The following is a 13,566-nucleotide window of genomic DNA, read 5'->3' as shown; positions in this document are numbered from 1 at the left end:
CATATACCCACAAATGATCTAATGTCATAAGCAGTCTGAGGTACTTCCCAGTTAACAATCTCGGCCACTTTAGCCGGATCAAGTCGAATGCCTTCGGCACTGATTATATATCCCAAGTAATGTACCTGGAACAGATAAAATTCTGACTTCTTTTCATTGACATAGAGCTCGTTGCTTTCCAGCAACCTAAGGACTTTCTCCACATCAATGTCATGCTGCTCAACTGTAGCTGAAAATATGAGTATGTCGTCCAAAAATATGAACACACACACTCCAATCAACTCCCGGAAAATACGCATCATCATGCGGTTAAATGTAGCTGGGGCGTTCGTCAAACCAAATGGCACGACCACAAATTCATAGTGGGCCCGTTCTGTACGGAAAGCTGTCTTGGGGATGTCCCCCTCAACAATCCGAACCTGGTGGTACCCACTCTTTAAATCCAATTTAGAGAACACCTTAGCTCCATTCAGCCTCTCGAGAATATAGTCAATTCGAGGCATCGGGAATCTGCTCTTGATAGTCAGCTTGTTGAGTGCACGATAATCGACACACAACCGAGAAGACCCATCTTTCTTCTTGACAAATAAGATCGGTGCTGCAAACGGCGACACGCTGGGGCGGATGAAGCCAGCTTGCAACAATTCTTGGAGTTGGCGGTCCAACTCCGATTCCATTGCCTTAGAAAGGCGATACGGAAACTTGCTCGGGGGTTCCGAGCCTGGGAGGAGGTCAATCTTGTGATCCTCCGGTCTGGACGGGGGAAGCTGGGGAGGGAGACTGTCCCGAAGAAAAATCTTCTGGAACTTTTCATGGAGAACCGAGTACTTCTCGGAAGCACTGGCCACCGTCTAGGCTGTCTGGATGTAAATCATCGCACACTGTGCGCCTTTCCTGACTGCTCGCTTAGCCTGCAAGTGGCTTATGAGCGGAAAGTTTGGAATACCTGGCTCACACTTAATGGTCACAGGGGTGTTTGACACATTCCGATCAATCTCGAACGTGTGCTTGTCCCACTTGACATCAGGGAGAAACTTGTGAAACCACTGGATCCCCAAAATTATGTCTGCTCCTACAAGAGGGGCAACCATAAAATCACGCACAAACTCTATGCCCTGAATGACTAATTTAGCACCTAGAGCTTCATACTTGACGCTCGTAGTCATACCTGTGCTAAAACCCTCAACTTGTTTGTCCAACGGAGTGAGCTCGAAACGGGCACGCCTAGCGGCCTCTTCCGTGATCACATCCTCCGTGCTGCCGCTGTCAAACAAGACAACGACTCTCTGGCCACCTATGTAGCCAAAGGACTTGAGCAATTCGTTGCGCTCATACTCCTGGTCATGGGCGCCCTTCTGCTTATCTTCGAGCTCCCGGCTAATAATTGCTCCAACTGAAGCACCGGGGGTTGAAGAACTAGGGGTAGCCACTGGGGTCTGTGTGGGAGCTGTGCTCACCACGGAAGCTGTGGAGGCGGCGGCGGGCTTTGGAGGCTTCTTCGGACAATCCCGAGAAGTATGTCCTTTTGTGTGACAAAAGTAACATCTACCCTCCTTCCTGTACTGAGCAAGCTCCTCAGCACTCAACTTGCCACCTGTCTTGCCTGCCTCCGCTTTCTGGTCTGGAGTAAGCTTAGACGCATTGTTCGAGTTCTTGGAGCCAGAGGCTCCCGGGCTCTGTCCTGGGGAAGACCCCGTCTGGTTCTGGCTTTTGCCCCCCGAGGTGTTAGCCTTGGGAGAAGCCGGCTGGGAAGTCTTGGGCTTGCCACCATTGTGTTTCATTTCTGCACTCTGCGCAAGCGAGAGTGCGTCCTCAAAGGTGGCTGGTCTAAACATACGCACCTCCCATTGGATGTGCGTGTCCAGGCCATACAAAAACTGCCCTTTCTTGTCCGCATCAGATAAGCCTAATTGTAGACACAAGGTCGAAATTCTATTGGCAAACTGAAGGACTGGTTGCGCATTCTGACGCGCACCCCTGAACTCGTCTTCGAGTCGCTCAAGGTAGTGGGGCGGTAAAAACCGCTGCTTAAGGTCACGGACGAACTCGTCCCACCCATAAGCTGCCATACCTGATCTGGTGTGGGCATGAGCCCACTGAGTCCACCAAGGAATGGCCTCACCTTCCAAATACCAACTGGCTAAGATCACTTTGTCAATATCTGATTTCCTAACTGCGGCAAAGTAAGCTTCAAATTGATGTAACCATGAATACAGAGTAGTGGGATCGAGTTTACCATTATACTTACTGAAGTTCATTTTCTCGGGAAAATGATTCGAGGGCGCCGCCGGTGTCAATCTGGCGTCCAAAGCTCGGAGGTAACGCTCGTGTTCCACTCGTCGCATGGCTTCGTCTTCTCGTTGTCGAATCTCCAATGCCCGTATCTGCATCTCAAGCAAGGAGCTTGACTGCGGCTGTGACCCCTCGAGAGGGTCCCTGTGACGAGGATCTGGTATCTGGGGTACGGAAGGAGAGGGAGGAGGAGATGGAAAACGCGACGCTGGAGAGCGAGAACGCTCCTCCAGAGCCAAAATCCGCGCCTTCTGCTCGTCCAACTTGGTTGTCTGGTCTGCGATTGCTCGCATCATCTGCTGGAACATGTCTTGTACACTCAAGCCGGGTGCCCTAGCTGGGCTGCCTGGTGCACTCTGGTCCCATGGTTCTGGTTCTCTCTCGTCGCCGAAGTTCGCCATAGCGGGAAAATGCAGTTCCTTTCCGGAACGCAATCTGACCATCCACTATCTGTGTGGGAGACTTCCGGAGGCTTCCGGAGGCTAAAAACCAACCGTCCTTCGAGGGACAGGAGTCACTCCGAAAGGGGTAGTCCACCGGCGTCTAAAAACCAACCACACAAGCGAAAAATTTTCTGGTTTTCTTTGCTGAATCTTCGTCCTTGAAGTAGGCTCTGATACCACTGTAATATGCGGAAGCTTCGGAGAAGGATCGGTACTTCAAAACTCAGAAAACAGCACTCTTTTCGCGACGGAATTAACGCACAAACTGAAAGACGATGTGCAGAAAATAGAGAGAGAAGGGGAAGATGGAGAAGGACACAGTATTGGGTCCCAATTACCCTCTGTAGGGCCCCCACCACGGATGGTGTATTTGCTTTATTAGAATGATGTAAATCTGAACAAATACAAAGTACTTGACCTTTTCTTGGCTGGAAAACCTGCCCTTGACCTTCAGTCCTTCACCCCTTAGCTTTAGCAAACCCTTGGCTGTCCTGGCCCTTGAATGCTTGAGGCTCTTGGTGAATTATGAGATGAATAATGGGATTATGGGCTGGGGTATTTATACCCCTCCCTTCATGCAGTCGGCTGGCTTCAGGACAGCCCACGACTGAGTCTTGTAATAAATTGTGTTCACACTTTAATAAAGTGTTTTCACACCTGTCCAGCCTGCGCTTGACTCTGGGACAGCCCCTGGCTGCTGGGCATACTGCGCATAGGTGTGGGGACTGCCCCTACACCTGGCTGCCTACTGTCTAGGGCTTAAACCTCTGTCGGCTGCCTGTCCAGAAGCTCTGGAGCTGGCCGACTGCCCCTCCAGCCCTTGCCTTGGCTGGTGGGCAAAGTCTTGGGCCCTCCTGGCCCCTTGGGGGTGGTTCTACACCTCCCCCATGCCCATCTAAGTATGCACATGCAAACCCTTGTCCTGGGGTAGCCCTATGGGCTGACCCCATCTCTACATGCAAACTACATGCCTACAGATGTCTGGTATCCAGTTGCAAACCAGATACACAGCACATCCGACATCATTCCAGAGGGAGACTCACAGCGCGGACTGGCACTGCTTCATGTGCAGGACAATGCACACCTGACCTCGGACGACTGAGATGGATCCCTGGCTGACTCGTCCCGGACTGGGCTCACATGGGACCAGTTCACCATCCCAGGTCCTGCACCTACTGTACAGAAATGTCTACGTGGCATCCAAGTGCGGGATGCACGTGACAAGCGAAGACTCCAATTCCTAGAAGATCTTCTCAGACAGCACGAGGGGTCCAAAGAAAGGTGACCTGACCTCCAGGGAGCAGACATGCATATGGAAATTCCTCAGGAAACTGCCATGGGAAATAGGGGTGCCGATACCGAGGTCCTTCTCCTCGACCAAAGCAAACCTACTGCTACGAATGGCGATAGCAGTCGTCTCCAAGGTAAACCCTTCCCCCTCTGTGATTTTACCTGCATCTCTTATTAGGAAAACAGAAGAGGACTTCAGCTCCCGCGCTGTTGTTGGGCTCCTCTTTGGCCCCCGTCCTCCCATGGAGATTCTAAAGGCCTGGATGAGAAACTATTGGGACCCCCTTCGGGTCGAGGTCTTCCTCACCCAAGTGCTGCCCAAAAAACACTACATATTTCTAGTGGATGATACGCAACTCCCCCCTTTACCTCTTCAGGTGGTCGCCGGACTTCACCCCTGCAAAACCCTCTACCCTGTCTGGATAGAACTCCCCAGCCTCCCCCTGCAGTATCAGCCCTTTCTGAAGAGTATTGTGAGCCCTCTTCGTAAGGCCTTAGGCGTTCGCCCTGCTCAGTCTTTTAACCCCCGTTGACACCCGCAGATCCTCGTAGAGGTAGATCTGGAAGGAGAGATGCCAGAGAAGATCAACATCGGGTTAGATGATGGCTCATCTTTCATGCAACCGGTGGTTTACAAGCATCTCCCGATTGCATGCTTCCACTGTGGGCTCACCAACTGAGGGCACTACCAAGCAGGGCGCACAAAACAGGCCAAGCAGCGGAAAAAACCCCCCAAGCGGAGGTGCATGCAGAGCCTCAACCTGAGGCTCCCAAGGTAAGGTGCAGAACAGCAACCCAATCCCAGAAAACCACCGCAGGCCAAGAAAAGAGGGCAGAAGGCGAATAGATATGCCCTGCTTGCTGGGCTTGAAGAAGAAACAAACGAGCAAGGAGAATCTTCGACGTCCCAAGATCAAGAACCCGAGCCCCCAGTGAACCCTCAGACCTGTCACAGCAGGAAAAAGCCACCCTGGAGATTCAGATCAATAATCTTGATGCATGCCTTAGTGAGTCACCACAGATCTCCACCAAGGGCAAGGAGATTGCTCAAGAGCAGACTCCCTAGACGACCCCGATGGATACCCAGAATGACAACAAGCGCCCTCATACTGAAGTGGAGAGGTTGCCCCACAAGCCAGGGGCGCAAAACAACAAGAAACCGATGAAAATCCTCTCCATGAACAACAAGGGTCTCACAGACCCCCTTAAGGTGGAAGCCGTAAAGTCTTGGTTACATCCTCAACTCTCCTCCTTGGACTACATTTGCCTGCAGGAGGTTAAAGTGACAGGTGATGACCTGTTCCAAAGGCTTGAAAGAATTTCAGACAAGCACATATGGTTCTCAACCACTCATTCAAGAGGAAAAGGAGGAGCAGTGCTGGGGGTTTTAAAAAAAATCATCATTCCCCATTGCAGAAGTGCTACTGGATGGAGAAGAAAGCTGGAGGATGGATGACCCTTTCCCCTACTCCCTCATCTCGATCTATGCAGGCGGTTCTGTTCAGGAGAGAACCCAGCTGTGGGAATCTCTACACCAACTGGAGGGGCCAGTAATTTTAATTGGGGATTTTAACATGGTAGAGGACATGGAAGACAGATTCCTCCAAAAGGGCAGTGTCATAAGAGTGTCAGAGAAAGCAGCCTGGTCCTCCCTTCAGCAAAAACTGGTCGTGTTTGATTTCAGACAAGCACATATGGTTCTCAACCACTCATTCAAGAGGAAAAGGAGGAGCAGTGCTGGGGGTATAAAAAAAAATCATCATTCCCCATTGCAGAAGTGGATGGAGAAGAAAGCTGGAGGATGGATGACCCTTTCCCCTACTCCCTCATCTCGATCTATGCAGGCGGTTCTGTTCAGGAGAGAACCTAGCTGTGGGAATCTCTACACCAACTGGAGGGGCCAGTAATTTTAATTGGGGATTTTAACATGGTAGAGGACATGGAAGACAGATTCCTCCAAAAGGGCAGTGTCATAAGAGTGTCAGAGAAAGCAGCCTGGTCCTCCCTTCAGCAAAATCTGGTCGTATTTGATGGTGGAGAGAGCGGAGACTTTACATAGCAGAATTACAGTTTGGCAGAACTCTGCAGGAAGGCAAGGCTTGATCGGGCATACATCTCAGCTGCCCCTTAGCTCCACTGTTTGCCATCTCAGTGGATGGGCTTAACACTCTGGTTAAGCATGAGATTAGCCAAGGGAAGATTGCAGGTATTGCCCTCCCTGGGAGGGAGAGAGGAGATGTGTATGCAGCAGTTCGCTAATGATACGAATGCAGTGGTAAAGAATGAGGAGAAATCCCTCATAACCTTCTGGGAATGCCTGGAGACATTCTGCAACGCCTCCCGCTCCAAGATAAACCACAGCAAAATAGGAATAAGGGCTCTCCAGAAACCTCCACCCAATGGATGATGGAGCAAGGGTGCACCCTCATAGAGGAAGGAAGAATCTTCCGATTGCTTGGTATACCGATGGGCTTCAATGTCGGCATGAAGCAGAGGTGGCAGCGGCTCTTGTGCATACTAGAAGAAAAGCTGAAGAGATGGACAGGTATGCAGACATCCCTGCCGGGAAGAGAAAATGGTGGTAAATGTCACGTGACACATTCATATGTGGTCACATGGACATTAATCCCGCAGCAGAAAGCCATCAAATAATTCAGCCACGTCACAATTTCGCATTTTCATGTAATATCCAATTATGAGGTCGTGCATGAATGGCCGACTAGCAGACTGGAAAAATATATAAGTTCAGCGTGGGCTTCATTTGATGCAACCTGTTGGCACAAGATGCATCAAATGAAGCCCACGCTGAACTTATATATTTTTCCAGTCTGCTAGTCGGCCATTCATGCACGACCTCATAATTGGATATTACATGAAAATGTGAAATGGTGACGTGGCTGAATTATTTGATGGCTTTCTGCTGCGGGATTAATGTCCATGTGACCACATGTGAATGTGTCCCGTGACAGTAAATCTTTTTATCACTCCGGTAGCTCTGTTCTACCTTTTCTGTTGCCAAACTCAGCCATCAAACAACTGGAAGCCAACCGGTAGCTCTACCTTTCTGTTGGAGGCCCCCAGACTCGGCCATCAAACAACTGGAAGCCATGTGCAGGAAATTCCTGTGGTCAGGGGATTGGGAAGGTAAAGCTTTAAGCGCTCCCCAAGGTCAAGTGGGAAGTTTGCACCCTACCTAAAGATAAGGGTGGTGCATTCATGACCTTAGAGAAATGGCCGACCGGCTCGCTGCCAAATGGATTGTGAAAAGCATCCAATGTCCAGAGAAGGAATGGGCTCGCTTGTTATGCAGACACCTCCCTAAGTTTACCCTAGAAATAGACAAGAGGTGGAAGGGGCTTCCACTACCCACCTTACTGTACAGTAAACACTCCTTCAAACCAAAGGGTTCACAGCTGATAAACTCTCTCTAGGGAGCTTGGAACAGAATAAAGGAAAATCTGGGGTGTCTCCTCCAATCGAAGGAAGCAGCATGCCTGGCTACGGAAGACTCCACATGGTGGCCTTTGGTCTCAATCAAGCAGATCAATGCAGAGGAGGAAGAAAGGGCCCTCAGGCTGCACATGAAGGGATTTAAAAGATGGAAAGATCTCTGGGCAGCAGTGGCTCAAGGTAAGTCCATACGTACGATATGTACAATGCGGTACGTTCTCTGAGCAAAAGTACGTAAAGTACGACAATAACTTTTTATAGTAAAGAAATTATGCATGTGTATATAGAATTTGATAAACTTAAATTATTTAGAATTGAAAAGAGTCAAGAAAAAATACATTGCACTCCAATCACTTGATTATCATACGTATTGTACGTTTTCTACGTAAGAAAGAGGAAGGATGAAAGGACGAACAAAAAATCGATCTGATTGTTCGGTACTGATGGTTCGGTACGTACAGGTACATATGTATGGAATGTATCGCTCAAATACGAGTACCGGACCCAACCTTGCAGTGGCTCTCAATGGATTGCATCAGAGCTAGCTTCTCTGCCCAGGATAGCAATCTCATTCTAGCCCAAATCTCTCTGTGCAGGAGAAGGAGAGTTTGAGAGTTGGGTTCAATGGTGATCTCAACTGGAAGGCCTTCAGATGGGAAGGGGGGTCCTCCCTCACTCACATCCGGAGGGTCTCCCCCTCCCCTCCCATCCACTGCAAACTTAACGACAAATGGGGTCTGCTTCTAGATAGAAGACAGCGGAAGTTCAAATTCCAAAACCATTGGAGTTTGGATATCCCTCCCGAGGTATCATGCTTGATGTCGCTCATTATATATCAAGGCGTATGGACGGGAGAAAAAGCCAGGAAGCTAGGAATTGCAGAAGACCCGTGCCAAAGATGTAAGAGATAGTGTGAAACTCTCACTCACCTCTTCTTCAGTTGTCCTGCGAATGCACCGGTGATTGCCAGATCCTACACCCCTTGGTGAAGAGGGAGATAGATTGGAAAACTTGGCTGGTGGGGGAGTCTATGGGGTCCCCACCTCACTCTGGAATATCATCAGAGGGTTTCCCTTTGGTATATATGGAAGGACCGTAACGCGGCTGTTTTTAAGGGTCCCCCCTCCACTGCAGCTACAGTCTGAGACCGGCTGCAAGAAAGAGGCGCTCCAGAGAAGAGCTCATACAACATGGATAGGGCAGCATGCTGAAGAAGATTCAATGCTGGAAAATGGGCACCTGACGAGGGCCATAATGAATGAAAATAAGGTTTTTTACAGGACTTGGTGGGAGGACATTCAAGCTGAAATTGCAGAGCAGGAAAACAAAGAGTTCCAGCTGCGGACACACCTGGCTAAGGCCTTGAAGATGATCAAACTCACCCAACCCAATAATGCACAATAGGATTAGTTTTTATCTTGTAAAATGGGCTTGGCCCGGTAGACTTCTGGATAGATATATACTAAGGGCTCCGCCCACGATCACTTGGGTTTGTAATCTTTTGAGGGCTAGACCCATTTCGAAATATAAATCTGCTGCCTTTTTTTGCAAAAAAAAAAGGTTCTTGAAAATTACATTAGGGCTATTGGGAAGCGAAGCCCAATAAGGGCTATTGGAAGTGAAGCCCTATGCCTTGATGTATTTATTTCCACTAGAATGTGAGTTTTGAGATCATTTAATGTAAGCCTACACAGTTTTACACTATTTAAGAGACATGGCAAAATGGTGTGAGATTGAAGCCCTTTATGAGTGGAGTGCATTGGTATGGTCCTTTCACCAAAATGGTGTGAGATTGAAGCCCTTTATGAGTGGAGTGCATTGGTATGCTCCTTTCATCAAAATGATGGGAGATTTAAGCCACACATTCATGCACATGAGTTGTGTCATGAGTTTCACAGCATAATGTAGCAAAGCAAATGAGACCATGAAAAATACATGGTAAATGAAAGAGGATGATGGTCAAGGTAGGCTGGACCCAAGGGAAAGCTCCTCTGCACGATGGCAAGGATGCTCTCTCTCTCTCTCTCTCTCTCTCTCTCTCTCTCTCTCTCTCTCCACATGCGAGCCTGTCAAGTCCCTGCCTCCAGCTGGAGCTCCCATTGCAGTCCTATAGCCGGAGGAGGGTCCTTGAATGAGAAAAAAAAATATCGTTCCTATAGCGAGTCCGATCATTGGAGACACTTTCATTGGAATAACATAGTTATATCAAAGAATAATTACAAAGCACTATTGAAATACATAATTGAGGGCATTCCATCACCTTGTTTCTCTCTCTCTCTCTCTCTCTCACACACACACACACACACATGTATACATGCATACAACCTTGTGAGACTTCACAAATTATATGTGAGAAGGTATTAACCCGTGAAAGATATTGCAGTGTGCAAGGGTAATGCATCTATCTACAGCATCGACAAAAACATTCTTCCCTTTTTTCCTCAGAGCGGGTCACAAGGTGACATCTTGCTAAACATGTGCATTTTTTCAAGATACACACACCATCATTAAACAAAGGATTTTTACCAAAACCAAATCGTAACAGGCGTAATAGCTACAAGATCAAGGGTGTACTTGCGGCAGCATGACAAATTCCCCAACTCCTGATTGATCTGATCTTCTGATCTTGAAGAAACCATTCATCCCAAAAGCAGGTCCGGATGAAGAATTGAACAGGATCCAATCACTGCAAGTGTAGCCCAGCAGCACAACGCAGCGCAGAAGGCGGTGCATGTTGTAAGTGCCCCTGTAAACCCCATCTCCGTTCAAAAAGCGATTAGACAGGTCCTCACACCGGATGCATGTCACAAGCGGATGCCCATGGAGTAAGCACATAATTTCTTCCTGTGAGGGATGATCTATCCTGATAATGGACTGGAGGCATAGCTTGCTTTCATCAAGGATGATGATTCGACCATAAGGATGTGATTTGAAACAGGACAGGAATCGATCACAGAAGCCTCTCCAAACAGAGGCATGGTTACACATATGCTGCTTTGATAAAAGCTCAAGTTTGGCACTATGCATTGGCAGCTCTGCCATCTTGCATATTGCAAATGCGCAGTCCAGATTGGATGCCCCCAAACAGCAGCAGCCGGAGCCGGAGCCGGAGCCGGAGCCGGAGCTGGAGCTGGAGCTGGAGTAGCCCTGCTCTCAAGAAAAAGGGCTTCTCCATGGGGTGTCTCTTTTCTCCAATCAAATTCGAAGGGGAGCGGACCCACCAAGAGGACCCCCTTCATTATCATAGTACAGAACTCTATTTGTTGCAGCAGATAACTGGCCCCCGCAACACCACTTTCTGCCGCAAATGGTGGTGTCATGCTGCAATCCGGGCCAATTCTTCGGATCCAACTTCAGCCCAGTATTCCTCTCCTTCTTCATGGCACTGAGAGGCATGTTAAGAAAAAGCACTGGCACTGTGGCACCTTTGAAGAGCAGGTGTGCGTTGCTTTTCCAGCGACACGTGTGTAAGAGAGAGAGAGACATTAACTTCAAAAAAAAAAACCTAGGTTTAGTGTAATCCCACCTTCAAATTTTGAAATTTACCTTTTAAAATAAATTTTCTAGGAGAGAAAACCTTGAAATTTTGGGGGATAAATAAAGCACGCACATGCACGCGTGCACAAACACACACACAATACACGAGCATAATAAACCTGATGACACCAAAAGTGGGTAAGTGTCATCATATTAGTATTAAAACGCAATGACATCAAAGTAGCATCAAATGTCATAATATCAACAGCAAACAAATGACTATAAAAAGGCATAAAAAATCATAAATTATACAATCATGCCATTCAGTAATAAGTATGCGTTGAAACTTTGCACCATGACATTCAGTACTTATAAGCAAAGGCGTTTCAGTCATGTAAATGCCATAGTCAACATCAATATCCTCTCATCATCGAGTTCTATCAATTATCATCCTCTAGGCTAGACACAAGCTGTGCACAATAGTGTGCGAGATAAATACCTCTTCTTCTCAACAGAATGAGACTCAAAACCTAAAAATCCACACAAAATGCACCTTCATTGACCCTTCTGCAAGCGCCACGATGCCATTGTTATTATGATTCACACTCAGGACATATTCACATGCCCAAATATGCATACAAGGCTACCACTAATGTGATCCTCATCCTATACACAGCAAAAGCATCATAATTCTATTGACTAACGGCACAATCGTCAACATTAACCTACCATCATTATCATTGAATCTAGAAAGAAAATTGAATAATCATGGCTCATGCATAATTAATGATTACCAGCCACCACCAAGCTAGCGAGATCTCCAGATTCTACATGGTCTCCTTTAGTATTGAAGAGAAACCAAGTTCCAGCGTAGCGGCGGACGCCTGGTGTCTTGACCCACGAGCAGTTCCCGACCACTTTGCTAGGGTCATAAAAATCTACTAGGATGGCATAAGCAGACTCTAGAAGCCAATCCCCATCCTTACACCTATAGAAGTGCTCCCCATTCAAAGCCTTGGTTTTGATGGCAAGGTTGCAAAACCAAAATGACAACATACATAAATCTTTTCCTTGGCTACACAAGGAATGCACATTAAAATAAGATACTACAGCTGTAATAATTTGAAATGATCCAATGTTGTGACTCTATTTAAACAAGCAAAAATGACAATTCAAAACAAAATTATATGATTATAATAGATGATAGATCATGTCTTGGTTTTGATGGCATTGGGCAAGACCACGAGACTAGCATGATAATAACACAAATGGGTGTGGATGTAGAGTGATCTACACACACAAAAACAATCAATTTTTACAACCTCACCTAGCTTGCCTCCTCTATAGAACCTCATAAGAAGCCCTTCGTATCGGGCCTAATCGCTACTTTTGCCTCCATCTAATTACAAGGCAAAGAGAGAGAGAGAGAGAGAGAGAGAGAGATCAAGCACGTGCCAGGCCTACAAATAGAAACACGGAGGAGAGGCATGGGTTGTGCCCCCTTTTCCAGGTGTTGAGAAAGAGAGAGATAAGAGGGAGATCCCCAACGTGTACTACCAAATAAGAAAACTCCCGCCAGCCAATAAAAAATAGACATCTCACAAAACCCAAAAAAAAATCTAACACTAAGACCTCCCTCGGCAGGCCAAAAGGCGCAACTTAAATATAGTAAAGAGGAAGGGGCTTCTTAAGAAATGATACGTGGCTACTATAGAATAAACTATTTTTTTTATTTTCCAAATATATTTTTAAAACTCAAACGGTTGTAACTTAGGAGGCGTAGGTCTGAGGAGGCGCAACTCTCTCACGATGCTCTATCTTCTCTCATGCATAGAGATACTTCAGCCCACAAGAGAAATGTAATGAAACTACTTTGAGGTCAAAATTTTCTATTGCTTGATATCTGCAGTATGTAATCTTCTATATCCTTATTTCTATTTTCCTCTCTCATCTTCAATATTGGGGCCTTCACTTCCTCTATAAAAATATTACATAGATACTCATCTCTTTTTCAGGGTTTATAGTTTTAAATAAAAATGTAACTGTGTCACGGCTTTCTCTCTATAAATCCATCGATCCCCAACGCCTTTTTCCTTGTGGTGCAAGGCACAACCGTTAGGCAGTCCCCTAAGACGAGGAACTAATCTCCATGCATGACTCCGCGATCTCGAGACTACCCTCAAGAACGAGACCTTGCTCCACTCACTAAGATCTACAGCCCTGTTACATTCTTACAACCTAAATCATCGGCGAATTGGTGCAATCATGACCCGGAGGGCAACTCCTCGGGAATGATTCTAGCCCTTGTGACATCCGCTTTCCTACCCAGAGTTTATCAATTTAATTTTTCAACTGTTTATCCCCTGTCCTCTATAACTAGCCTTAAGGCCATAGAACAACGAGAATCCACAAGAGGTCATTCTCGCCATAAAAAATTTTGAAAATTTTGGCCAGAGTCTCCTTTGTTTTAAGAGCTCTGGAACCAAAAAAAAAGAACTCCGCTTTATAGTGGGAAAGGGGAATTTAAACCTCCCTTTGAATTTAAGCAATAAAAGATGGAACTAGAAACAACTTTTGATTACTGAGGCTACTTTTCATCCTCTTTTCATAATTT

Source organism: Cibotium barometz, chromosome 18, assembly GCF_041138505.1.
Source record: "Cibotium barometz isolate CiBa-2024 chromosome 18, ASM4113850v1, whole genome shotgun sequence".
Lineage (NCBI taxonomy): Eukaryota > Viridiplantae > Streptophyta > Polypodiopsida > Cyatheales > Cibotiaceae > Cibotium > Cibotium barometz.
This window is presented reverse-complemented; position numbering follows the sequence as displayed.